Raw genomic sequence first — 27,505 nt, forward strand, 5'->3', positions numbered from 1 at the left:
CTGCAAAAAATCAAGCAAGCTCAGAGAGCACTAGGGACCCCCCCCTCTTATTTTTATGTTGCTGTTTGACTGCTTTTCTGATGTCTTTTTTATTTATTTCAAGATCACATATAGTTTTCATCTACAATAAATATGTGGCTATACATATAGGATAGGATTTCTTCAGAAATATGTTATTTTTGGAATCAATATTTTTATTAGGGATGAATGAAGATTTCATCTGATAGACATTGCCCCAAAACTAATATAAGGGATCAAAATGTAGTTATCCTTCATTTTTTTGCATTTCTTGAATTCGACAGTGCATTTCTTTGCTCAAAAATAGTTTTGTTGGTGATGATAGTTTTGTTCCAAATATATTGATACTCTAGACATACTCAAATACTTTAGACATTTTAATGAAGTAATATATAAATTGCATATATTTAGACATTAAAAATAAGACATATTTGCATATACACACAAATATAGTTTAAGCACAGTAAGCAAAACAAATAATAATTATTTTAATATATTCACTGGCTTAGGGGACTTTAATTACAATAGAGCCAAGAGCACAGCCCTCTGATCAAACTAGCCTTTGCATAAAAAAAATTTCAAAATCATATCAAAGTATAAATACTGACATTTTTTCTTCTTTTCTCCCCCTTCCTCATGGAGGTAAATAGTATTGATTTTTTTTTTCTCCTTCCTGGAGGGACCAGGTTATCCTGAATAAACAGTTCAATGAAGCTCTGGTGTTTACAAAATGTGTCAGATGGATAATGTTCACTAATGAAGGAGTATATTAAAGTATAGCAATTCTTCCTAGTTTTATGATATTTTAATGGTACTGGTAATAAGGGAGCTGAAGATGAATACCAACAATAAATAAGTATCCAGCTCTGAATTAGGAACTAGTTTCATATACTGTAATATTATTGCTGCATAATGAACTAATTTAAAAAGGAGGCATACCTATATTGGTATTCATTGTACAGAATATATTTCCATTCTTTAATCTTATCTATTGGGAGGAGCTCAGCAAAAGCAAAAGGAGTTTATTAACAACTAGGTGCACTAATCCTAGGAAACAGCTGAAATAATAGAGACTGGGTGGTGATTTACACCACTGTGACTTAAGCATAATCATATACAATATGTCACATTCTGGTGGCTCAGCAGGTCATATGAATCACTGTTATTCTTTTTGATGGTACTTATAATAAATCAATTATTAGAAGAGGGACTGGAAAATATACAGTATATGAAGAAATGGAAAGATGCCAAGCAAATGATGGGGAGAACATCTTTGCAATATGGTTGCCAGCAAATGCTATCATAATGTAAACAGTATGTAAACAAATAGGCCAGACTTTGACCTGGATGTAATGCTGAGTGCTAGTTTGGTGCAGAAGTGCATAACCTAATATGCAGAGAACTCCAAAAGTTGCAATCTTTCTGTAATATAAAAGAAACAGGGGAACAAATTAAATCCATGCATGGAAAATTATCAAATAAACTATATTTAATTTTTAAAAATATTAATATCAAGTAAATGAAGTGTATCCTTTACAAACTGTTTCTTGGAATAGTCTTGGCCCACTAATCAAATGCCAAGGGAGGCCCTTGGTCTGAAAATGATTTTACCACAATGTGTATATGTGTCAAAAAAGCAAAGATGGAAATAATCCAATCAAAGACCTATCCTTTTTTAATATATGTCACAAGAAAGGAGCAGAATTTAAAACACACAAAGCTACATTCTTGATTTTGTGATTCCCTCCATGGATGCCCCTAGTGCAGGGGTGTCAAACTGCTGGCCCGTGGGCAAGACACGTCACGAGGAAACCGCGCCCACCCCATTGCCGGCAATGGGGAAAAAGTTCAGATACATCGTGCAAAGTCACGTGATGTCGTGAGTTTGACATGTCTGCCCTAGTGTATTGCTCAAGACCAAAACTTGGTTAACTTTCATGCACATCAGTTCCATTTTTAATGTCTGTTAGAGTCCGGTAAGTAAGAAAGTCCAGTTGCCTTGTGAAAAAGGAACTTTGGGAATCTGGTAAGTAGAAAGAAATAGATATGTTTGCTGTTACATAGGAGCAAGTTTGATTGGTTTGTTTGGATAAACCAGCTTACACCATCATCTATAAAGCTTGTTTAAATAAACAATAGTTAATGTTAGGCATGATTGTTGTTACAAACATCATGATAAAATGTGATTTATGACTGCTTTCTGCTCATCTTCTGTGGAATGTCCCTGATCCCATAAGGACATTTCTTGTGGAATCTTTCAGCTTTATATATATATAAAAAAAGGACAGAGAAAAGTAGAAAGCAATAATTTTACAGAAAGAAGGATTTATCCTGATGGTAATAAAGACTACCATATCCTGCCAATTACAGCCATTTACAGGTTAAAAAAAATTGAAGATTCTAGCCCACGTGATCATATCCTTCTAAGGCAGTTAGCAGAATTGTTGATGTTTAGAAAGGAGTGGGAAGAAGGGAAGAGAGAGAGCGGGTGAAAAAAAAAATCCACAAAAGTTGTCCCCAGTTGACACGATGTGTTTGAGTATGCATGTGCAGATGACATGTTCTCTGGAATCCTTTCATCTAATATTTGTAAGCTCAAAGTAGGTACACTAAGACTCCTTATTGATTCACAGAGAATAACAAAAACAGAGGAATAACAAATACTACCTGAGGCTTGCATTTCTTCCAATGTACTATAGCTCCCAGAAAAAATAATCTCACTTCTTCAAGTAATCTAGACTAACATTTATTTAATTTGTAGAATATTATGAGGTGTGTGTGTGTGTGTGTGTGTGTGTGTGTGTGTATGAGAGAGAGAGAGAGAGAGAGAGAGAGAGAGAGAGAGAGAGAGAGAGAGAGAGAGAGAGAGAGAGAGAGAGAGAGAAAATGTTGTCCAAAATTATATTATGTTATAGCTGCTATTAAAGGCCATTGGAAGGGATTTCTTCCCGAGATGAACTTCTGTTCTGCAAATCTGCAACAGTAAAACTGGGAAACAAGACAGGAGGAAGAAAGCGAAACTAAACCAAACAAAAAACATTCTAACCTATAGTTATCAAAATCCATGCTATTAAAGAAATGGAATTGGAGCGCTACTAAGCCGAAGATGCCAATTACAGGTAATGAGGCAGAACCAGGTTAGATCAGCACAGAGGTTTAGGCTCTTCACATTCCATTTTACCTGCATTTGCAGAAAGTTGAGCTAGTGTCAACTTTCACTTAGAATGCAGTTGATCACAGACCAAGAGAGAGTCAATCTGATACATAAGAGGAAGAGAGAGGTTCTGGGTCATATCCCTGTTGGATTTTAATTCTTTCTCATTAGGCACAGCAATAAAGCCAAATGTCTTCTGATTTTTCCCCCCACTTCTTCTTGGAGACCTAAATTCATGAATATTTATAGGATGCAACTAAATCCCCAAAGCTTTTGGTGGGGAGAAAAAGAAAGCCAAGTATTTATTTCAAGTACACGATGCTGAACATGAACCAGTAAGCACTGAAATAGTCCTCTCCTGCAACAGGCGTGAATGGAGATTAATAATATTCATTATTTTTGGATCTACACTATTTCACAAATCCATAGGTGGGCTTGATTGGATTGAAAGACCTTGATGGATTGAAAGACCGATGGATTGAAAGACCTTGAGGTCAGCCTGAACCGATTAGAGACACAGATATGTCTCGGGAAATTATGCAGTGATGTTTAGAAAAGCATGGGCTCAGGTTTCTGTTGCTATAGCCTTTATAGATAAAGGAGTGTTCCAATATTTCTTAATATTTCCTAATCTGTCCTACCTTAAATGCTGATGTAAATTTTGAAAGTCTGGCTGCATTTTTGCTTCCCTCCTTCTCGCAACCCAGGGGGTTAAGGCCTAGGCAATCTGAGTTTCTTTCTAAAATTTTCTTGGCTACCTGGGCTTAAAACATACATTTTTTTTTTGCACAAGTTGTAACTGTTGCTGCGATATTTTCAAGGTTATCTCTATGGTTGTCTACACTTGCAAAAATAAGGGCACCTGATATCCTCCTGGTTTTACAGCTTAGGCAGCTATCTGCTTTAGTGAATTGCAGTGGGCTGTATTTAGCTGAACAGCATGTCCTTTCTATTGGACTGACATTAACTAGCTGAATTTAGTGACATTGGATTGGAACAATTTAGTCTCTTGAGAGCATGGTGATAAGAAGCATATACATTGGTTTTGAAGTGGTACCAATTGTGGATAACTGCTCCAACTTCCCACTTCAACCTGTCCACCTATTGATTATTTGTGATATACCAACTACATCTGGTTCTCAATTGTTTTACAGCTTACATAAATGGCTAGTGATATAAATGAAGGTGATATACTCCTAAAAGTCTGGATTGCTTAGAGAATTTGCCAAACAGTACTCTGAAATTAAATGTCTATGGAGATCATGATTGTCACAAAAGTGCTTTTTCAAAAGGCAACTGGACTTTTTCAACTTCTTGGATGAGAAATGAAACATCTTCAAGGAAAAAGCAAAGAAAGACCAGTGGCCTTTTGAAAAAGCACCATTGTGACTATTCTCAAATTACCATTTAAAAAATAAAAACAGTACAAAAAAGGGGGAAAGCCCTCTTCATTAACTTGAATTAAATGCAGTACAGTCTTAATGAATGTTTGATCAGAAATTAATACCAATGCATTCAGCCAACTGCATGTAGCACAGAATTCCACATTTTAAATTTTCTGTCCCAAAAAATGCTTTGCTCTATATTGTTGTTTATATTATAAAAGTTCTAGGGAGATCAGGAACTTTGCATCTCACCTAAGATATATGTGGTTCAGTGAAATATAAACAGAGGGGGGAAAACAATAGGAATGCTTATCTGAGAGATAAATCCCTGCATTCAGTAATAGACATAGGCAGTGTGCTGTGTCTTGACCCATTTTCACACTGTGTAGACTAGACTAAACTAGACTAGACTAGACTAGACTAGACTAGACTAGACTAGACTAGACGAATAGAATAGAATAGAATAGAATAGAATAGAATAGAATAGAATAGAATAGAATAGAATAGAATAGAATAGAATAGAATAGAATAGAAAAACAGAATTGGAAAGGACCTTGGAGGTCTTCTAATCCAACCCCCTGCTCAGGTTTTCTTTAACTTTTGATGCACCAAGAAATTGACAGGGGGAATGAAATCAGAAAGATAAACTCAGATATAGAGCCACATCTGCTAGACAGAAGGAGATTTAAAGGAAAAGTGACATAAAACGATCTGTACTTTTTGTTATCTCAGATAACTTGGTTTTATAATGGATGCCAAGTACATTTTTAAAAAGTAGCTATAGATGGTCCTAAACATACAGTATAATAAGAAACTGCAGGAAAGCAATCCCAGCAATTAAATCATCCACTTTTTCATATAGAAGGATTCATTGTAAGCACACTTGGGCTGGTTATGGTCATAATTATGTATAATGCACATTATCTCGTAATATGAATTATCCTTCATCATGGTTGCATTTACTGTATCTGCTGATCCCCTGCAAAACTCACCAGACGCTTAGATTCCAATTTGTTCTCTCAGCTTGACTAATGATGAAACATATCAAAAACTGGTGATTATGAGTTTATAAATCATCTCTCTTTTATCCTGAGGTGACTTTGGGATTTCCTGTGTTTTTGAATTTTTTTCTCAGTAGGATGTAAATGCTAAATAATAATGCAAATGTAAAGGAAGAATAAAAAAATGGTACATTCAGTTGAAAAAGTTTAGATCCAGTCATTTTCATTTATTCAGAGTGGGAATATTCAATAAATATGTTCTTTGCTTACTGAAGACAATTTTTTAAAAAAGAATCGTTCGTTGAAAATATTTTGGCTAGCGTGATTGTGAGCCTTTTCTTGATAAAAACTGGATTTTCCCCTTTTTTTTCTAGCTTAATTTCACCTTAAAACATACCTGCATGAACACACATGCACACATGCACATACAATTCCTGTGTGCCTGTATTTATAAAATAAAATACTTTAAAAAAATTACTGACATTTCTATTTTGATTTTTGTATTTAGATGTATAAAAGAATACTATTGCAGTTGTGGTAGCTATAGAAGAATAAAGATAAAATGTTTTAAATAGGGTCTTTTGTTGCAGAGAATATACAATAAGATGTCACAGCAATAAAAGCCCTGTACTACTTGAATGCTATTGAATTAATTATTTCATCTAAGGAATAAATGAAAAAAATCAAATATTCTAATTGTTCCATTTTTGTGGCCAAGATTTCAGATCTATTAATCCTAAAATTTTGTTCTTAAAACATAAATTGGTTTTATACTCCTTGTAAAATAATAAGTGTTCAGAGTCAGTAACTATACAAATTCTTGCCTTTATAACAAGAAATCTTTTCACTAGATGTGGATATATGTGTTTGGATATGTTTTATCCTGCAGTATAAAAACAAAACAAAAAAAATACAAACAGTAGGGAACTTGATAAAGAATCACCTCAAGGAAATTATTTATCTAATTAAAGAAACAAAAAGTACAAATCTGATCTAGAAAATCAGAGGTGTTATGACAGCAAGCTCTACATTAAAAAAGAAGAAATGTTTAAAATTCTAACAATATTTTTATTTAATAATTGCTAATGATTTCTAATAGAAATAATTTGACATCCTTTGCATATTTTGATACTCTCTCATTATCAGAAAAATAATTACATATTCTGATGGAATTATTGACTGTGTAATTTTTCAGCTCTTTTTAAAAATGAAGAACGTCATGTAAATAAACCAGAAAACTTCTGTGAAGATCGGTATTATTTCCACTGTTGCATATTTCTGAAATTTCTGTTCTATGTACATATGCTGAATTTGTATTGTAATACTCTTTTTGCTGTATTGAGTTAGGAGCAAATTAAATGTTTTACCAGTGTGTTCTTGCAAATTTGTTCTATATTTGTTCCATATTTCTAAAAGAGTGCTGTCAAACAGAGATGGAGGCAAAGCTTTTTAGCTAACATTAGGAAAATCTGCATTTCTAAAAAAATATATGAACTGGGTTGCAATTGCTTTTTGAAATGTATATTTTCCCAATTTTTGCACTGCAGAAATACACACATGCTTTAGTGCAGTATTTTTTTTTAAAAAAACAACAAATTTGTGTGTAAGAATTTGCAAATGGAATAAAGATGTTAATACAAGCCAAAACAGTTAGATTAAATCGTTCTTAAAATAGAGCAGTCTTGCAGGATCAGACTTTGTGCGGCAGCCTTCAATTCATTCATTGTTGTTTGGTTCTATCTAATGGCCCGAGTCACATATACATTTAGCATATACATTTAGTAAATTGATAATTAAGTAATTACCTGCTGCCCAGCATTTTAAACAGAATAATTCAGAATAATGAACTGAACACCTGCTAGAAGTCATCAAAACAGATACGTAGTCAAAGCAGTTTTTAATAGCTTTGATGTTTTTTTTTTTTTTAGCTATTACGCCTATTAGCACCAGTAGCATTTCTAAAAACTGTGGAATGAAATTGATTTCACTGGATAAAAACACAGTCCTTTAAGATTAATTGTTTATTAATCCAATTTACCTGCATACAGGATTCTGGGCAGCTCTCGAAACTAACAATTAAACAACTATATATTTACTCTATATACCATATAGTAGGAACAATAAAGTGATGTAAATATAGGTATACTAATTTACAGTGCTTTTTTGTAAAAAAAAAAAAAGGTGCCAAAACTCACACATTTCATACAATCCGCCTTGCCTACCCTACAAGATTCCATCTAAAAAAGGTTCTGGGCGTTCTATGGCAAAAAAAGCCCTGCTAATTTAAATAATTATACAGTCATAATTTATATGGATATGGAATAATAATTTTGGAGATGGGTATTCAAATGTCTGTTTCTCATTTTTCCCAGTAATAAGTCTGACTCTGAACAGGTAGCTGTCTCAATTTTCCACTCTTTCATCTGGCAGTTTTAATAACAGTTTACTAACTTGTTTTGTTACAGGCCAATGAGCCATAGTGGTGGTGAGCTTTTGCCTCAAGAGGTTGAAGTTCCTGGGATTAATTAACTCAGCCTTCCATTTCTATTTTTTTCTCTCTTCCCCTCCCCCCCTTTTTTGTAAGCAACTAAGTCAAAGATACTATTTAAATTTGGTAATAAACATAGCTAATGGGGTTTTAAATGGTATTTAAATTATATCTAAGCAGATCTCTAAACTCATTTAGCAAACAAATAACTACTAATGGTTTCAGTGCAAAGATTTCTGTACTGCAGAGATAATGATCTCTGAAAGGAAAGCAAAATAGGTCAATGTAAAACACTTATCATATCAGTTCTCAATTTATGTTTATTTTATCAGATTGAGGCCCGGATTGTTTCTTCAACTCCTTTTCCTATCAGATATATATATATATACAAACCATCTTCCCTCTGAGAGATAAAGATGTTACATTGGGTCATACCTCCATGCATGTGGTTTTACGTGACTCCGTCTTTCCTGGGTGGAACATCTTTATTTTTTTACCTAGTACATATCCTGTAGGGTTTTCAATTACATCAATCACCAGGAGGCAGCATTTGATCAGTTTCATCTTATTTGGAGTTTGCCAAGTGTAGGCAACCAGATGTTATTCTATGAGATTCAAACTCTGCCAGGAATTGATCTCGCAGGCCTTTACTCTTTAGATAGACTACATTAGCAGGGATCCAAGTCCTGGTGCTCAGCAAATGTAAAAAAAAATAAAGGACATATCACAAAAAAGTTTTCTTGGACATCTATGACACGGATCAACCAGTCAGAGAGCAGTTTGCCAGTGTCAGTCACAAGAGGCTGCTCAGCCCATTTCAGTATACCAAAAGCAGCTCACTCTGCCACTGAAGACATGTCTTAGGCACAGAAGAAAACTAGACCGTGAGCATTCAGCCCATAGCTCATCAGTCCTTTAATGCACCAATGTGTTCAATGTGTTCCTCCAATTGCTCCTGTTCAAGTTGGGTGAAATAAAAGGGAGGCTATGAGAATTTTGGGAAGGCTATGAGAATTATGAAATTCAGAGGAGGGAGAAAGAGCAGGGGGAAAGTAGGGGTCCCTTTACCTTGCAATGAAGCCTGTCTCTTTATTTTACATTAAAATAAAGTAAAAATGCCTTCATCATACACTGGTGGGTTTTTTTTCCCCCCCTTCATACCTGGAAAAAGAAAAACAATTAATTAAATAAAAGGATACAATGACTGTCTTCCTTCTTGTAGCTGATCTCAGAAATGAGAGATGAAGAAGGAAAGCAGAAGGAGAAACAGTCCTGCCAACCGACAGTGAGTGTTCAGGGCATTTTTATTTATTTATTTATTAAAATCTACCCACATCTCTCAGCCACTTTAAATTTTAAACCCCAAATTTAAAGGAATTCTTATCACCCTTGGAGAGAGGTAGAATTAAAAACAGCCGCTTTTCAAAGGAGGACAGGATTACTCAAATGCTGTGAGGATAAAATTAGAAGTGGGAATGCTACAGAGACCACCCTGAAATCATTCAAACCAATGTCTTTTTTTTTTTTAAATCATCTCAGCAAAAAGCAGAGACAAAGGGAAGAGTCTTTGCTTTTCCCTCTCCCACGCACACAGAGGAAACCCTGGAGCCAGTAGCTGAAATCCACACCAACTTTGCAATAAAGCCTCCCTGATAAAGGTTATTTGTCAACATTTGGAAGGAGAGCTGCCAGTAGAAAGAAAGATTATTTGTTTGGCTTATAGTTCCTTTTCCCAGTCTTCCCTCCATATTAAGCCTTTGTATTAAGCCTTTTAAAACCTGCTTATATTGTTATCCTAATTATTAAGTCTGAGCTTACTGCTAATGCTCTAGTATAAATAAAACCACCAGCATACCCATGGGCACAAAGAGTTAAACACACTTATATAGGCAAAAGAGCAAATTTCTCAGCTTGCAGGAGGTTGTTTGGTTGGTTAAGGATTAAAGTCAACCTGGAGATCATAGGCAATGTATCTGGGCCAATGAAGATCCAGTGAGACTTCACTGCAAAGCATCAAATGGGATGTATCAGTTTCAAGCCCCATGAAACTATATACAGTGCATGTTTTGATTCAATAACCCAGGCATAACAAAAATTTGTACTGTGCATGGAAGCTCACACTACGAAACCTGAAACAGTTACTCATAGGTTCTAGCAGCAAACAATGTTGGCAATAACATAAAGACAAAATCTGCTATGGTTGTAACCTAAGGCTGAATTTTTTTTAAAAATGGGAAAAAATGGAACTTGGTTTTATATCAAACACACAAAAGCCACAGTATTATATTCCACAATACTGTAATAGCTTTGCTTTTGAGGACTGGAACGTCTGCCCAGCTCAGTAAAGGATCCCCAAATCATTTGCATTTGAATTGTTACCAGGAAGCTGTCTACAGTGGGAGTATATGCTTTATGAAGCTGTCACAACAGCAGGGGTAGGAAATTAACTATGGGTGGATAAAAATGAGCTTATGAATGGAAGGGGGGGAAAAGTAACAGCTTATATCATGGAATGGAGAGAACTTCAAAGAAAACTTTTCTGAGTGTGCTTGAGAAATGAATATGGTCCCTGGATTAATAGTGTGTGCAGATCAGAGCTGGCTTGCTGGCATCACATCTCCTAATCCCAGAGTTCAAAATCCTTGGTTTGTTTTCTGCAGTGAACACAATGATGCTTTGTTAAAAGAACTCAGCCATTTAGCCATGCTGCTAAGGTTAGTTTCACACCAAAGGAATGAGGGCCTTGCAAATTACACGTTAAAATATCAAATCCTTTAGTGAAAGTGAAGCAGCCCCGTGGTTTATAATGATGAATGAAAGCTGTAGATTGAGCCATTTAAATCAGCAGTAAAATGCTGGTGCTCTCTGCATTGCTATAAAGAGAAACCTGACTTACTGGAAAAGCTAAGAATCAATACTGAGAAACGTACAAAGATATACAGCTGAGCATACCTGCAGTGATTAAAAAGGAAGTTAAATGTTTTCATGGGACTTTATTTCCAGGTCAAACTTTATATAATGAATATGTACATCCATCTCTCTATCTCTCTGTGGAAAATGAAAATATTGGCTATTGTTCTTTTATGCAAGGTTTAGCCCAGGTAAACTGAATCAGGGCTCATGGACAAAGTATTGAACCAAAGTTTGTGCTATGCTTAATTTTGCAGTTTGCAATTGTACTTTTCTTAATATGATTTTGCTAAGCTTGCTTGTTTCAAATATATTTAGAACATAAGGACTGGAATAGTAAGAAATAGGGAACTGAAAGTAGCTGATGGATGCAGGTTCCAATGTACACGGGTATATATGGAAAATTATGTTCAGCAGAAGGTCAACAGGAGGTGAGTAAGAAGTCAGTAAAAGTCAGCAGAAGTCAGCAAAAGTCAGCAGACCATCTGACTACAGTCTTAGAAGGAGAAAGGGTATAAAGAGTTGGGTCTGGACATGATTGATTTGCCATTGGCCTATAGCTGTCCTTTGGAATTTGCTATACCAGTGGACCTCATTGCAATGGGTTATTAATGTAAGTGATGTTGTGTTATTATGCTTGCTATTTTCCAAATTATTAGCAAAATAAACCTCTGCATCTTAAAGTAAGAATTATTGTTTTGTGCTGCTGCCTTTTGTCTTTTTCGTTGGGTTTTTCCATGACATCTCTATCTCTCTATCGCTCTATCGCTCTATCTTTATCTCTATCTCTATCTCTGTCTATCTCTTTATCTCTATATCTATCCTAATCCTCACTTGGAATTAGACTGGATGGATTAGATGATCTTTAAGATCTCATAACTTTATGGCATGCTTCATATATAATGCTAAGCCATACAATGGTTTATTTTGGCTTAGCCTGAAATCCAAACAAGTCATTATGGCTTAAAAGAACCAGGGCACTCAGACTTGTGCCAGGAACCATAATGAGGAAAAAAAATCCTCAAAACAATTATGAATAGAGGTATCAATTTTACACTCATTAAACTAGAAAAAAAAACATTTTGAGTTTAAAAGCAAATATTCTCTTAATATTTGCATATTATCAGCTCCTAATAATATGCAGGCATATTTTCTTAACATGGAGGTGTGTTGTCATTGTTTTCTTTTAGAATGATAATTTCCTTATTAATCTATTTTTCTAGAATTTCCTGGTGATTTCCAACGTAGGCATTAGCCAATTTCTTAGTTGTTGTTTTTTGAGATCAGCAAAGATTAACTACATGCTGCCACTTAGTTCCTCTGAGTAATTTCCCACTGATGTCATTCAATGGCATGGTCTCCCTTTTAGGCATTTCTGGGTTTCATACAAATGTCTACGGCAGATTTTCCCAACCTTTCTGGTTTTGCAGACTGGCTGGGGGGGGGAGGGATAGTTCCATGTGAATAGATGGCAAGTGCATGCATATACAGCTGCATTTGCATGAGCAGTGGCACCTGCACCCCAGTGGTCACCTAAATGGAGCGCATGTGCATGTGCTCATCCACTGCTCGTGCAAGTGTGGATACGGGCATGCTCACCATGGTTTTTGCGGTCCAGTTCCAAATGGTTCACAGCCCAGTGGTGGGCCGTGGGCCATGGGTTGGGGACCCGTGGGTTGGTCTACAAGAAGGAATCTGTGCTGACTTTTGCTTTCAGGGCAAAGGGAGTTAAATGGTTGCACACTTGGCAGCAACAGTATCATAACCTCTGAGTGGGGATATTGTTATATTATCTATCATGATTCATATAAATCACAACAGCCCTAGCATATGGGAGGGGGGAAAACCCTGAAATCTCTTTCTTTGTCAGGAGGTTCATAAGAGGGATGTTTTTCCACACAGGAAAGCTTTTGCCTTATACTTAGTTTTCAGAATTTGGGCTTTCTTGTGGATCGCAGGGAATGTAAAATTAATTTCCCCTTTATTTTTTCACATGAAGAGCTTTTTGGAATGTATTCTGTTTTCATTAATTAATTACAATAATCCTATTGTGCCATATAATATAGAAGTGGCCTGGCTGACATGTAAATAAAGAAATACAGGTTAAAATTATTTTGTAAAATTAAATAGTTTTAAAACATAATTAATTTCAAAGGCAAAGTCAAGCACATGATTTTAATTTTCTTCCAAGTACTCAATTTTGGCTATATCATATTTTAAATAAATAGACACAAATAATGGAAGGATACTCCTGAAATAAAACATTTAAAACCCCACCAGTTTTGGTGGGAGGTGAATCGAAACAGACATGTTTTCTGATATTTATATAAATGAAGACTGCAATCCTGTGCACAGTTTGAGGGATATGTGCCATAGATCTAACTGGGACTTAATATTTGAATACACATGCATATATTTACATGCATATATTAAATTTACTTCACATGGCTAGGTTATGTTCAATAATTTTGTCTTTCAATATCTTAAAACTGAAACTCATATTATGGTAACAAGTAAATACAGAGCTGGAAGAGATCCTGGAAGTCTTCTAGTTCAACTCTCTGCCCAAGGCAAGACTCCTTATACCATCCCAGATAAATGGTTGCCAATCTTTTCTTGAAAACCTCCTGCAATGGAGCACCATAACTTCTGATTAATTGTTCTGTAAGGAAATTTCTAGGTTGGTTCTCTCCTTGATTAGTTTCTAGCCATTGCTTCTTGTTTTATAAAATGAATGAGTCAAACTCACTCAAGATAAGGTTTAATAATAGTTCTTTTCTTCTTATGTTATTGGACAATAAACAAGGCAGGTGCTCAATCATAACTGACTAATACATGTTACTTGTTACTTGTTATCTTACACAGTTTTACAATAACTTAGTTACCCAACTAGGTTAAACAACATTACTTTTTGCCCAGTTAGGCTAAACAAAGAATCAATAAGCATCTGTCTAGGCTACTCAAGTTGCTCTCAAAGATTGTGCCCAACTAGGATAAACAAAGAATTGTGCCCAGCAAGGCTATTCAAGTTGCTGTAAGTATTGCTGCCCAACTAGGCTACTCATTCACACAATCAATACTTACAAACACTCAACAACAGTTGGCCAGGCTGTGTTAGAGTGGGTTGGGAATTAGACTTCAGGGCATCCCCTGCTCCTCATGGAGGTCTCACACTTCTGAAGTCCATTGCATTTTATCTCTCCTTTTATATCCAACTTGTTTATTCCAAGTCTAAATTCATGACACGTCAGAAATGTTACAGATGATTTGTGTACGTCTATTGCTTGTTTTGCTACTTCTTGAAAACTGCAGCATAAGTATATTATATTCTGTACACCCAGTTGAGGAGCCATGCCATGCATTCCTTGCCATGCCATGCATTCCTTGCCATGCCATGCATTCCAGCAATGTGAGTTTCCTAAAGGGTTCATGAATAGGATAAACATGGCTATTCTTTGGTTTTATTATAGGTATGATTTTAATATATTTAATAAATATGCTTCTGTATACTAGAGACTATATTCTATATAGATATATAGACAGACATAGATAGATAGATAGATAGATAGATAGATAGATAGATAGATAGATAGATAGATAGATAGATAGACAGACAGCTAATTCATTACACTTGTTCAATGCTTAGGTGCTTTGGAGAATAGGTTGACCCCCTCTTCTTTGTGGCAGCCCCTCAGATACTAGAAGACTGATATCATGTCACTCCTAGATCTTCTTTTCACTAGACTGGACATACCCAATCCCTGTAACTGTTCTTTATGTGTTTTAGCCTTCAGTCCCCTAATCATCTTCATTGCTCTGCTCTGTATTCTTTCTAGAGTCTCAACATCTTTTTTTATATATATATTGGGCAACCAATACAATATCCAAGTGTGGTCTTAACAAGGCATTATAAAATGGTATTAAGACTTCTCTTGATATTGATTCTATCCCTCTGTTAATACAGTCTAGGACTGAGTTGACTTTTTTGGCAACTGTAGCACACTGCGGGCTCATATTTAAGTGGTTGTCCACCAGGACTCTTAGATCCCTCTCACAGTTACTGCTATTGGGCTAGGTACCACCTATTCTATACCTATGCATTTAGTTGTGCTTCAGTAGAGTAACTCTCATACTTTGATATTATGACTTAACTTTAATTTCAGGCTTCATCTTCTAGTTTACTTTTATTTGTGAAAGGCGAGGTAGATTTAACTTCACTTTTGCTTCCACATTTCATTATAAATTTAACCCAGTTGTCTCCCATCCAAACCATTAGAACTGTTTCCCAACCAAATCAGAAGAATGTGCAAGGAAACCAATTACTTTTTTGTCACTATTCATAAGGCAAATGAAAAACACCCCCAGACAGGAATTGCCAGTCCCACTTTTACATACATCCTGAAAATTGAAATGAGTGCACGGGCCACACAGCTTCTAAGAGGCATGAACTGCACAATTGCAAATACCTTATAAGCTTTAATTTTATATGTCTCCTGTAATCACCAGGGTCTCTTTAAAAGTGTCCCATGAGAAATGTATAAAGACAAAATCAAATACCTATGCCCAATGCTAAATGCTACATTTTATTGGTGATACACATTTATTAGTCCATTCGACTGTATAGTAAACAATTCAAGTGTCATTGGCTAATTGTGACTGATGGTATCCATTGGCATTACTGTGCTAAAAAAAAAATCCTTAGCAGTAACATTTCCAACATAATCAATTTAAACAATAAAGTAGATTGGAGAATTCAACTTTAAAAAGAAAGAAAGGGGTGCACAGAAATGAAAAAAGAAAAAGTGCAATAAATTATCAACATTTCTCATTTGAGGTAGTTACAGTTTTAATAGTGTTCCCTAAACACTGAAAGCACTCAATTGAACATCTGCTTTCCAGCTGTGCTATTGATATATTGCCAGAATATTATTCCCTTCTATTTTAAATGTGTCTAAGATTGGTTTCTTTAAAACAAAAAAAGTGATGGGGAAGCCACATTACCTGACTTTCCAACAGTACCTTGATTGGGAAAGATATAAAAATGTCAAAAATTATATAGACTATTTTATACCCAGGATTGTATTTTTGAAATGAATCTAAAGACAGATGTCTATGAACAATTAAACTATTCTCCAATTGCACCTTGTGCCAGCTGGAACTATAGAATTAAAGAGAAATAAGTCATCCCGATTCACTTATTGGTGATGTTCCTAGTATTCTCTGCACAGATGATAGATTTTTTATTAATCTATTCTGTTGATGGAAAATGTGTCTTGTCTGCAGCTTAAACTTTTTTCTTATAATTCATATACTGTTTTTTATAAAGTTTATAAAAACCATTAAGCAGAGATTGTGTTATCTAAAGCTTGCTCAATACCATGTCAAGTCTCTATGAGTTTAGTTCTAAACTTCAATGCTAAAATAACATGTGCTAGAAAGAAGCTTATTGAGAATTGTGCTTATCAAAATTATTGCAACATAATATTTAATTTAACAGGGGCATTATAGGGAATAACACATGTTCATCTTCCTTATTGAATTAAGATGCTACAGTTTCAACTTGCCTTCTAACATTATTTCCCTTCTAACTTCTAAATAGCTCAATGTAATGATTTTCCAGAAGGACTAGATAATATAGATTTATGAAGTAAGATATTGTCAATATTGTAAACATTCTCAGTAGCTAATCTCATAATCATAAGAAAACAGTTTCATTTCCATCCTCTGCCCAAGGAGATGTTTTGTGAAATATTGTATGATAAGTCTATACTATGTATATCTCTATTTGCAATTTTAACAATGATAAACTCCTTGTTTTCCCCTTTTGTGGTTTAGAATAAAAGTGTTACATTCTGCAATGCTATTATAAAGCTGAAAAAGAAATCTTCTGATTGATTTGTTTAATTTCATTAAATGACACTAAAGGAGCATGGGTTTTATTTTTTTTATCAGTGTGTGCAATTAAGAGGATATATTAAAACCCATAATAGATTTGATTAGTTTTATCTAATGTAGGCACACATATTAGTTCTTTGAATAAGTAAATTAAAGTCTAGTAAGTAGTGATTTCCTTTTGAGAATGAAGATGCATAAAGTATAAAAGAACATGACTATCTGAAAATTATAATAACAGTAAAGAAATTCCAAACAATTTCATCATTCTGTGGTGTTGCCAGCTGATGAATACCATGTAATTCTAAGCTAATTCCAGGGGGATCATATGAAATTAAATTAATTCATTTGATCAAACTATTCATTCTTTTTTTTCACCTTGTGAGGGAATTCCACAACAGTATTGTTTTGGGCTTATGTGAAGATGCACTGTACAGAGTATTATTGGGATAACATAGTATATGAAATGTTCCATTATAGCTTTTCTTTTGAGTGATCCGGGCATTAAATTCGGACTTTTCAATAACTTAAGCATTATCGTTAAACCATCTTTCCCTTTCATACCTAAAACATGGCAAATTAAAAAGTTATACTATTAAAAATTGCTTACTAACAGTGGCAGCAACATTTTTTTAAAAAGAGCTTATATAGGTGAAATGTGCAGCTTAAATGCCCACATGATAGAAATTTACCCCTCAAATTAATCTTCTTTAAAAGAAAAATCCTTAGGCAATTTGCATTAAGTCAATTAAATACATCAAGGGAGGGTTTGAGCAAAGAATCTGTACATTAGGAGACACTGAATGATTAAGACCTTTTCTATAAAAATTTTCATAAAATCTTATATATCTATTTTCTTTTTTAAAAAATCCAGATTTATCTAATATGTGCAATAAAACAATTCATACTTCGATCTGCACAACTCTGTGTATCATGCAAAGTTAAAGGAATGCTATAAGGATCTTCAATTATCTTATACCATTGGCCTTTTATTTGGTGTTCTTTCATTCTTCCTTCTACAGTACTTATTTCAGTTTTCCTTGTTCACCAGTAACACACATTTTCTTTTCCCTAGCTGCAAATAGAGTATTACTGTTCCTCCACGTATGTTAATTCTCTCTCCAAAACTTTTAAAATCCTCCAAACATCTACAGATTAATATCTAACATGCATTTTTAGTCAATAGCAAACTTAATAACTAATAGTCCTTCATAAGAGATTTCTCTATAACTACGGTGAATTCTCCTTGCTTTTGAAACACAATCAGCTACTAAAGTAGAATTTTTAAAAATAATTTAATGTCATTAAATGTAGTAGAACTAACAGCTACTGTACACTGCTTGAGTAAATAAAATATTAAAATTGTGCATAACTTTGCATCAGAATGTTATTCTAAATCCATTCAACAAATCTGATTCAATTTTATATAAAAGAAGATGCTTGTTGGGTTTTTTTAAAGAAGAAAGTGTCAGTGAAATTCTCATGGATAGGCTGCGAACTTGCCCTTTATTGTTGCCCAAGCTCTTTGTATTTCAATTAAAGTCCAGAGAAAACTCCCTCCCCTTGGGAGTTCTAAGAAAGATTAGGAAGTGTAGACACACAAGAAACTTGCAGAGCAATAGAAAGTTGTGTAATTGGAAAAACAACAGCACAGCAAGTTTTCTTTCAATGGTAAAGTAAAATACCACCAGAATAAATTCTAAAGCATTCTCAGAATGGAACAGAAAAATGGAGGACTGTTTTTTGAAATGATAAACAAACAAACAAAAAAAACTTTTGGAGAATTAGAAAGACAATTTCAATAAAGAACTGTATAGCTAATACTGTAATTTTGGAGACAAAAGCTCATAGGGCCTGTATCATTTTAAATTAATTGATCTGATTCGTACTTTCCATGAAACAATTATACCGACTGGAAGACAAACTCATATTTTGCACTGTGAGCCTTTATAAATTACATAATACAAAAATACACACACAAACAAAAGCACTTATTCTAGAAAGGTATGTATGATGGTATGTATGTGAGTAAAATAATGTACTTTCACTTTTGAAGACTGCAGCTGGGAAAAGGGAAGAAAAAAAAAAACCTCTTGGGCTGCTTATCTGTGTGGCAGAGACAATAAACTATTTTGCAAACTGAACATTCACTTTGAAATGAAGAGTTAAATGTGTCCAGCTCTGTATTCTAAAAGAGCTTCCGCAGAGCCACAGTGTATGAACATTTGTGCTTCAAGCTTCAGGGAATTTCAAATATTGGTTATTCAGAATCCTACATTCTGGAAGCTGGAAAGGGGTCTAATCCTATGTGCAGATATGCCCAGCTGGGATCTTCCTCTGTGGTGAATGCCAGTTATGGGACATGACTGGCATTACATGGTTTTGTATGCCCATGTGATACCTCTTCTTTGCAAGCTTCACTGGTTGGTACTTTGCTTCTAGGTGTGATTCAAGGTGAATCACTGGCTATAAAGCCCTACAGGATATCAGGTCTGTGTCATGGTTCCGACAGATGAAACTCTTCAAAGAACTTCGAGGCATTGTTTACCTTAAAGAATCTTTATTTGAGAAGCATAACTTTGGCACTAACATAATCAAAGCCAAAAACTGATTTCCCCTCCCCTGAACACGTAGTATCAAGCACAATTCCCTCTTCCAATTAACAGTCATAAATCATATTCCCCAGTTAGTTTAAAGTGCAGACTTTCCCTCCGGCTCTCCAGCCCACCAATTCTTACCATCTCTTATTTCAGCAACCTTGATTCTCACACTAGGTTCAGTATTATTATGTCTAGATGAACTCTCATGCACATCCTCCTTCCCCAGCATCATCTAACTCTAAAAGTAAAAAGAAGAAAATGGTTACACCTCCATCTGTTGTCAAAGCAAAAACATCTGATGTTAGCAGCATTAACAGTCTGATTATATGAGGGACGACCTATCTTCTACCTGGTAGAAGATGGTATCTACCTGGGTGATCTGATCTGGCAGGGTTGGTGTGCTCCAGGTTGTTTTGACTAAACAATGGCATTTCTCAGGAGCCCAGAAGTGTGACTTCTTTGTGACAGTGCCTGCCCTCTGAAATGAGATTCCCCCTAACATCTGGATGCCCCCCTCTGTTGATGTTTCAAAGGACCATGAAACTGGGCTCATTCCCAAGTGAGGATGACTGAAGCCTCCTTTTAACCTGGGTTGTTTTTCTTTATCCCCATTTGGGAAAGAGAATTTTTATATGATGATGTATCATTGGTATTTAACACCTGATAGATTGTCAAAGATGTATAAGCATGTATAAAATTGATGTTGGAAATGCAATCAATCTGAAGATACTTTTATCATCTTTGGTGACATGTAAGAAAGCTAAGAAATATCGGGATCAGATATCTACAGTAATTTCATTCAGAGAATTCTTGGAATAAATGTATAATTAAATGTAATGTATATATGATAACAACAGCGAGACTTTAGTATGCACAGAAATGGGAGGGCTTACAGATTTCCACAATGTAAAGAATGGATGGTGAAATTAATGGAGTTGGCAATGATGGCAAAACTGACTATTAAAATTAAAGAAAAGACTTAACCTAGTTTTGTTTTCCACCTGGAAACCACTTTTGGATTTTTTGCTTGAAATAGAAAAAAATCAAAACTTTCATTTTGGGATTTGACGATTAGAACTATTTATGATTATAGAAATATTTTGTAGTATTATTAATCTTAGAGTAAAAGCTCACTACATTTTATGGAGTACTGTAATGTATCTCTCCTTTTTGCACTCCTAACCTGGCTTCTTGATAAAAATTTGTGTGTGTTTTTTTTTAAAGAAATTAATTAAATGAACTTCTCAGCCCAGCCTATTTCAAAGGCTTGTTGTGAAGAAGCAATTGGATAATGTGCTGTGCACTGTCATACCCTTCTCTGTCCCTATAGAAAAGACAAAATACATATGTTTAATAAACATCTAAAATTAGATAAAAATGCTGATGACTGGCAAATTGCAAGAAAATTAAGAATTCCTTATGTAGTTTAATTAATGAATAGTTTTATTTCTAGTTGCATCCTTAAAATGAGCATAAAAATAATTCCCAGATCCTATGCAGAAAGATATGAATGATCAAATAGAAGAATAGGCTTTCTTGGATTATTAGCAGTTATCGTGCTTGCTATGGCCTGAATCAGTTGTTCAATTGTCTCTCACAAGAACATGATTAATATTGATTGCAAGTATTGATAAAATGAACATATTAATAAAGGAATAAATGCAGATACAAGAAATAGATTACTGCAGGCTGCCTTAACATTTGAAATCCAGATAGCGAGGGCTAATTAGCATTCAGCAGGATCATCTGAAGAAGATCACTTCTTTAGCAGGAGAGGAAGTAATTATTAGCCGAGGATGAAAGAATTGCACTCACCAAGACATTAGCTTCATATTGCAGATCTATTCCAAGGAGGTGAGGATATCATTGCATGAGAAATTGTACATCGAGAGACTAGAGGAATTGCATTCAGGATTCTAATGGAACTAGGCATTCCATGTTGAGCCATTGTCTATTATAATGGACGAGGGATACAGCGTAATTCATCTCCCAAATAAATGTGCTTTCTCAAAGGCTGGGTTGGCAATTCGTAAGAATCAGTATGATAGTGGTTTAGATCAATTCATTATGAAATGACAATGTCAGAAACATCGGATAGGAAAACAAAAAAGACGCAAGAGTGATTATAGACAGCAAGGTGTTAAAATATGGCATAAAATAACCTGGGCTGGGAGAATAATGTACTCAGCAGACATCTTTCCATTTTCTAATTTCTCTTTTAGAACTGAAAGGATGATTAGTGTAAAAAAAATATCTTGTGGATGTTTAATGGCAGCTTCTGGACTCATTTTTCCTTCTTTATTTATTGAGAAAGTAATGGCTAGGTCCTGAGCATATGCTTTAAGAATGGTCACAAATGTTATGTTTATCTAGGAAAACATCAACACAGTACCATCAGCAGCAGCTTTACGATTTTCTTTCTGAACCAATTAAAACTTGTTTTTATTTGTTTTGGCCAAATTTTTATTTGAGATGGTAGTCACAACAGTACTGACCATATGATCTGTTCCCGCCTGAAAGTAATAGTGTGGTGCTACAATAGGTTACAGATTTTCCCAAAAGAGGAATGTCAATTGTTGTGTCCTGAGCCTCCAAAGGAGGCTCGGGACATTGCAATGGTCCCGGGCAGTTGCAAGCTGCCCGGGACCAGACTGGCTGGCACCGGCTTCACGCGCCTAATTGTTACCATTCTGCCCGGGAACGTTGTTAAAAGGAGTCTGAGAGGCCTGCAAGCCTCAGAGCTGTGATGGAGTGGAAAAGACTTCAATAAAGAGCTGTTGGAACCACAGAATGTGCTGTATTCATTTGCCATTGATTCGAGGACTCAACATCAATGACTGCCATCTAAGTCCCAAGGTTGAGAAATGCAAACTTGGGTGTCCATTAAATGATGGAAAAAGTGACAAGGAAAAACCTCTGGGTTTAAACTGTAGACAATATAAGAAAGGACTTCACCCTGAGGTTCACGCAGGTCAATTAATACTTTAAATGACTTTATTCCAATATGCATTAAAGATGCTTACTTACCTATGCTGTTTTGAGTGCTTGGTATCTTCTCCTGAATTCCAGCTGGCTAAAGGAAGGAAGCTGAGAAGAATGTTGGGTAGTAAATCATTCAAGGTTTGCTTGAATCAGCTGCAAATCATCTCAATAAGACATTTTGCCTAATGACGGTAAGTTACTCTGCTCCTGTTAGGGCTGCCTTGCTTTAATTAAATAATTGATTTCAATGGATGCTTTGCTTGAATCTCAAACAACATGAAGTTTGAAGGTCTGTATAACCCTATGAATCAATATGAGATCATGAATAAAAGCACCCATCCTCTATATCCATGATGCATCACCTGATGTTCAGGACACCAGATACAACGTCCCAAAAACCTGGCTCTCAGAGATCTCCAAACGTTGTTACCAAATTATGAATTTAATTCAAATTTAAATTAATTTTCTAATGCCCACCCACTCTATTAGACCCTTAATGTGACAGAAACAAAAACATATTGACTGAATACATTGAGAATCATAATATCTATATTTAATCCTTATTAAATGTAAACCTAGCTCCCTGCTCCAAAATCAACTGTGGGCAGGAAGAATAAAGCACTTTGTGGATATAGGCATTGACTGTAGTAATTTAAAGGGGTGGGGGAAACATTTTTTTTATATGCATCAGTTTCAAGCTGTGATGATATTTTGCTGCTATGGATCTGTCAGACAGTAGCATTTGCTGTGTATATATAAAGACTGGAATGTGTTGTCTACAAAGTTCATTTGTGCCTGACCTTTCCAAGCTGATGGGCAAGATGTCAAGACAGGTTGTCAAGTATTGCAACCAAATGAATTCTAGGACTTCCCTCCCCAAATTAAGCATCCTGTACTATCACCAGGAGATGAATGATTCTATAAATTTCATTTGTCAGTTTATCAATCATAAGCTCTGTTTGGCTCCATTGTTTGAAAATTCAGCAGAAAGTATCTGCATGCAGATTGATACTTGAAGTAATCAGTGCTCAGTCATTGCAGGGTGCAAATATGGCCACCCGTACGCAGCATTTATTGCCTTTTATACAGTATTACAAGCAGCAAAAGTTTTACATAGCAATAGCATTTCATTGGTTAAACTCCTTACCAATCCTTAAGAATATAGAAGCCAGAGGCCCAAAACAGGGAGCAGTTGTCAATAACATCTTGTTGGTGTAAGCTAGCTGATATCAGGCAGGCAAGGTCATTGTACCAGCCGGGGTATTTTCCCACATTGCCATGGTGATGTGAAGGGATGAGATAGATGTAGAGAGAAGAGGCATGCAGGCTTTGGAGGGGCAGTTTGCTGCTCATGACCTCTACCTGGCCCCCACCTCTACAGATACTTATTTTTGTATGCATATTACCTATCACAAGAAAGACATTTTTTTCTGCATGTTTTTCTGTAATACAAGATTCAGTATTTGACATGTACTATATGTGTGTGATCTCATAACTCCAAAAGGAGCATTATTTAATGGGTGAATCAGATTCTGCTGAATGGGAACCATATCCACATATCCTTTTCAAAATTGTGATAGGCAATATTTTTTATGTGTCCCTATACTCTGGACATGCCTATAGTCATATATGGTGAACATAAAGAAAGTGGGGCCACCATAAGTTTTCAACTCCCTCCAGTGGAGTGTGAATGTTCAAATCAGGTGTCGGCATTGGAACACTTTTGCTTTGATGGTGGAATGCAGATGTGCATAGAGAATTACTGAATTGTCTATTAAACACATAATGACTTTCATGGTCTTTCCTGCATATAGGTTTATAAAGAATACAGGCAACAATTAATTTTCCCTTCTTGTCATTTGGAAACTTTCATTATTTACCATGTTATGTTATACAGCTAGCAAAAACCAAGGCAGGTATTGACCAATGTCTTGTAGAAATTTGTTTTCCACTTAGTGCAAAATAGCAGTGCTTCTTGGAATTGCATTCTGGTATAATTTGGAAGTTGATTTTTTTTAAACTCTTCATATTGATTTCTTTCAAGGGTATGACCTACAGTAGAAAAGAAGCCCAGAGGGATACAAAAAAAATTGCATTCACTTGCACTGATTTCAGCAAGCTTAGCTTGCCTTTACTAAGAATTATGTCATATTTATTTTACATACAAATAAAGGTGACACATTTTCAAGGTGTGCTAAAAGATATCCATCAAATGATGCTCTATATTTAGCCCATCTTACCTGTGAATGAATAAGTCTTTCACAATGTTAATTTCTTAAAAAAAAAAACCAAAACCACCTGTGAGATAGAGGTGCCAAGGGTAATAAATGATGATAATAGAATTTTACAACACTGTAAGCTTTGCTGTTTTTCTTTTCTTTTTTTAATGTGGGTTTGGATGATGCTGACCTGAACTTGCATTGCAAAGGCCCGGTGGTGTTTTCATCATTTTGCCCAAAGCATCAGAGCAGCTTCATAATTATCTTTTGTTGTTGAGTTTCGTTTTCCTTTAAAAACAAAACAAAACACCTCAAAGCTGAATAAAAGATGCTTGACCCAACAAGGTTGCACTAAAAAACAGAGGCCTCCATCTGGGGTCAACAACACTAAAATGGTGGCCATGATGAGGCTTTCTACAAAACAACAAAAGCTTCTATTAGAGCTACCAGCTTTTAGAATGGTGTCTTTCTCTATGTCTCATGAAATCATTGAAGGAACTGTATTGGCATATATTTTCCATTATACATGGCTTTGGGGATCCAACTCTTCTCTTCTTAGATTGTCTAATTAGATTGTCTATCCAGCTTATGATGACTAATTGTCATTCTTAATAGTGTTAATGATATCATATTAATATTGTATTCATGTGGAAGATCTTTATGATCATGATTATTTGCCTCAAGCCTCATCAGTTGTTCACTAAAACATTAGTCAATAAGTCATTTGCTTTGCATCTCTAACAGTTTCACCAGGAGATTCTGCCTATGCATACAAGCTTGTTCCTGGTACTGAAGTCAGCAAGGGTAATTCTGAACACAAAAATTACAATCCAGCATTGGTTTCCATGTGTAATAAATACATTTGTATTGAACAGTGGTCTAAAATTTCTAAATGCCTGTCTGATATTTAATTATTTTAGATTCTGGTTTACACAAGAAAAAGGGGAAAATCCTCAGTAAAAGCATTATAATCTTCTGAGCATTTTCTTCTTGTTAGATGTCACATATCAAGACCATATAAAGTTTTAATCTAATATTAATTGTAAAGGGCATAAATTTATGTGTTTTACTTATCCAGGCAACTTAAATTTTAGCCTGTTTTGGCAAGCAGCTGGTTGCAAAGTCCATGGAAATAATTTTAGTTATAAATACAGCTATTAAATATATATTGTTTGGAGATAAGCCGATGTACTATGATTTGTAAACAATCCTTGAATGAAATTTATCAACTTGGAATTTTATCAGACTAGATTAGACTAGACTAGGCTAGACTATCTACACCCAAGTTAAAGATGAGCAGAGATTACCTCACAGACCACTTTCTAAAACATCTTGAACACTATTGTTATCATCAGCATTGTTCCAACTAATGCTTGAGAAAGTTTCAAATTAGGATGTTTTTTGAGAACAGTATTGTGGATAGAGTGAAAATTTCATGACTTTATTAAAAATGTATATGTGTGTATGTGAGGATCTGGTTTGTTATTTTAGTATCATTTTTCTGGCATTCTCCAATCTCCCCTGCTTCCCACAATTCAACTTCAGCTCATGGCTTAAGGAAACTCTTTCCTGGGGAACAGACATGGAAGTTGCAGAGTGAGAGAACTGGGTAATGAGGAGAAAACACATAGTGGAATTTAATCCTTAACCACAACCCAAGGATAGAAAAGCTAAAATGGTCAATCAAAATAAATTCTTGAGAATGAGAGAGAAAAAAGAAAGCCTTTTCATGAAGGAAAAAAATATTAATTACTCAAGACAGATTTTTGGGATCTCCTTGCATTCATATCCATTAGCAATCCACAGAGTGTTCTTCAGTTTTATTATCATCATGCCTGCTTAAAAGTTTTATTATTGAGCAAACCCTTTCCTTGGGCATATATTATACATGGATATAATGCATTTACAATGCCAAGAAGTTCTTTAGATAACATCTACATCAAAAGGCTAGCCATGCTGATATGAAACATAACTTGCATTGTAAGGGCTATCGTTTCCCGTTTTTTCCCCTCGAAGTGCCATGCTTTTCACTTTGAGAATGTAATTTTCTTATTTGACATGCACCATCTCACCTGCTACTTCAGGTAATTACATAGTAGAACTTCAGAAAACCTATGGCCTTTTATTAAAATCTGCATTATCTTCCATCCGTCACTTGCTAAGTGTTCTCTACCGGTGGGAGTCTAGATGACACAGCTCAGTTCTGCATGTCAAATAGTCACTTCAATCCAATTAAGGCCTCATTGTGTGACATCTGGGACTAAGTAGAGGCTATGAAAAAATAGCATTTTTAAAAACTCTACTTGTGGTAAGAGCTTTTTGACATACAAAAAGATACAGAAACTGCAAGTAAAAATGGTGTAGCCATTTGCTTTTAAGAAATGGTGACATGACAATGAAGGGATTTACTCAGTTGTTGTGACAAGAGAAGAATTTCTTTAGACTGTTTAATACTGAAGAGATAAGAGTAGTCTATTTTTTTTAATCTTGGTTTTTTGGAGGGTGAAGGAGATTATGAAGTCTCTGTAAAGACAAATTTCTTTTTCCCAATAGGCCTTAGTTTAGGAGACTTCAGATGCAGCAGACAAAATCAGTGCCATTTTGTGTATCTCATTTACCATTTTACAAGCATATTTCTATGTATCACTATGATCCATTGAAGTCCATTCAGTATAAAAGATTTTCCTTCATTTAGCAACAGCTTAAATTACCCTGAAATATGGATCTAAGATTAAGTGTTCGTGCGTTTATGATAATGATACATGAAGTACTGCTCTTATATCTTTGCATCACATATATATCATTGATATGCTGGTTATGAATTTGTTTCTGTTTTTAATCACACACGTTGGGTGG

The 27,505-nt window shown here is 35.1% G+C and overlaps 1 long non-coding RNA gene across 1 annotated transcript; it reads right to left on the reverse strand.

Annotated features, from left to right (window-relative positions):
* Positions 1-382: 382 nt before the first annotated feature.
* On the reverse strand, positions 383-14,116 carry LOC120317262. Its single transcript, XR_005559179.1, has 4 exons — positions 14,041-14,116; positions 9,246-9,318; positions 5,550-5,705; positions 383-1,440 (listed from the first exon to the last, which is right to left on the reverse strand). It is a non-coding gene; the product is annotated as an uncharacterized LOC120317262 (long non-coding RNA).
* Positions 14,117-27,505: the final 13,389 nt, after the last annotated feature.

Source organism: Crotalus tigris, unplaced genomic scaffold (assembly GCF_016545835.1).
Source record: "Crotalus tigris isolate CLP2741 ecotype Arizona unplaced genomic scaffold, ASM1654583v1 scf7180000019565.861182, whole genome shotgun sequence".
Lineage (NCBI taxonomy): Eukaryota > Metazoa > Chordata > Lepidosauria > Squamata > Viperidae > Crotalus > Crotalus tigris.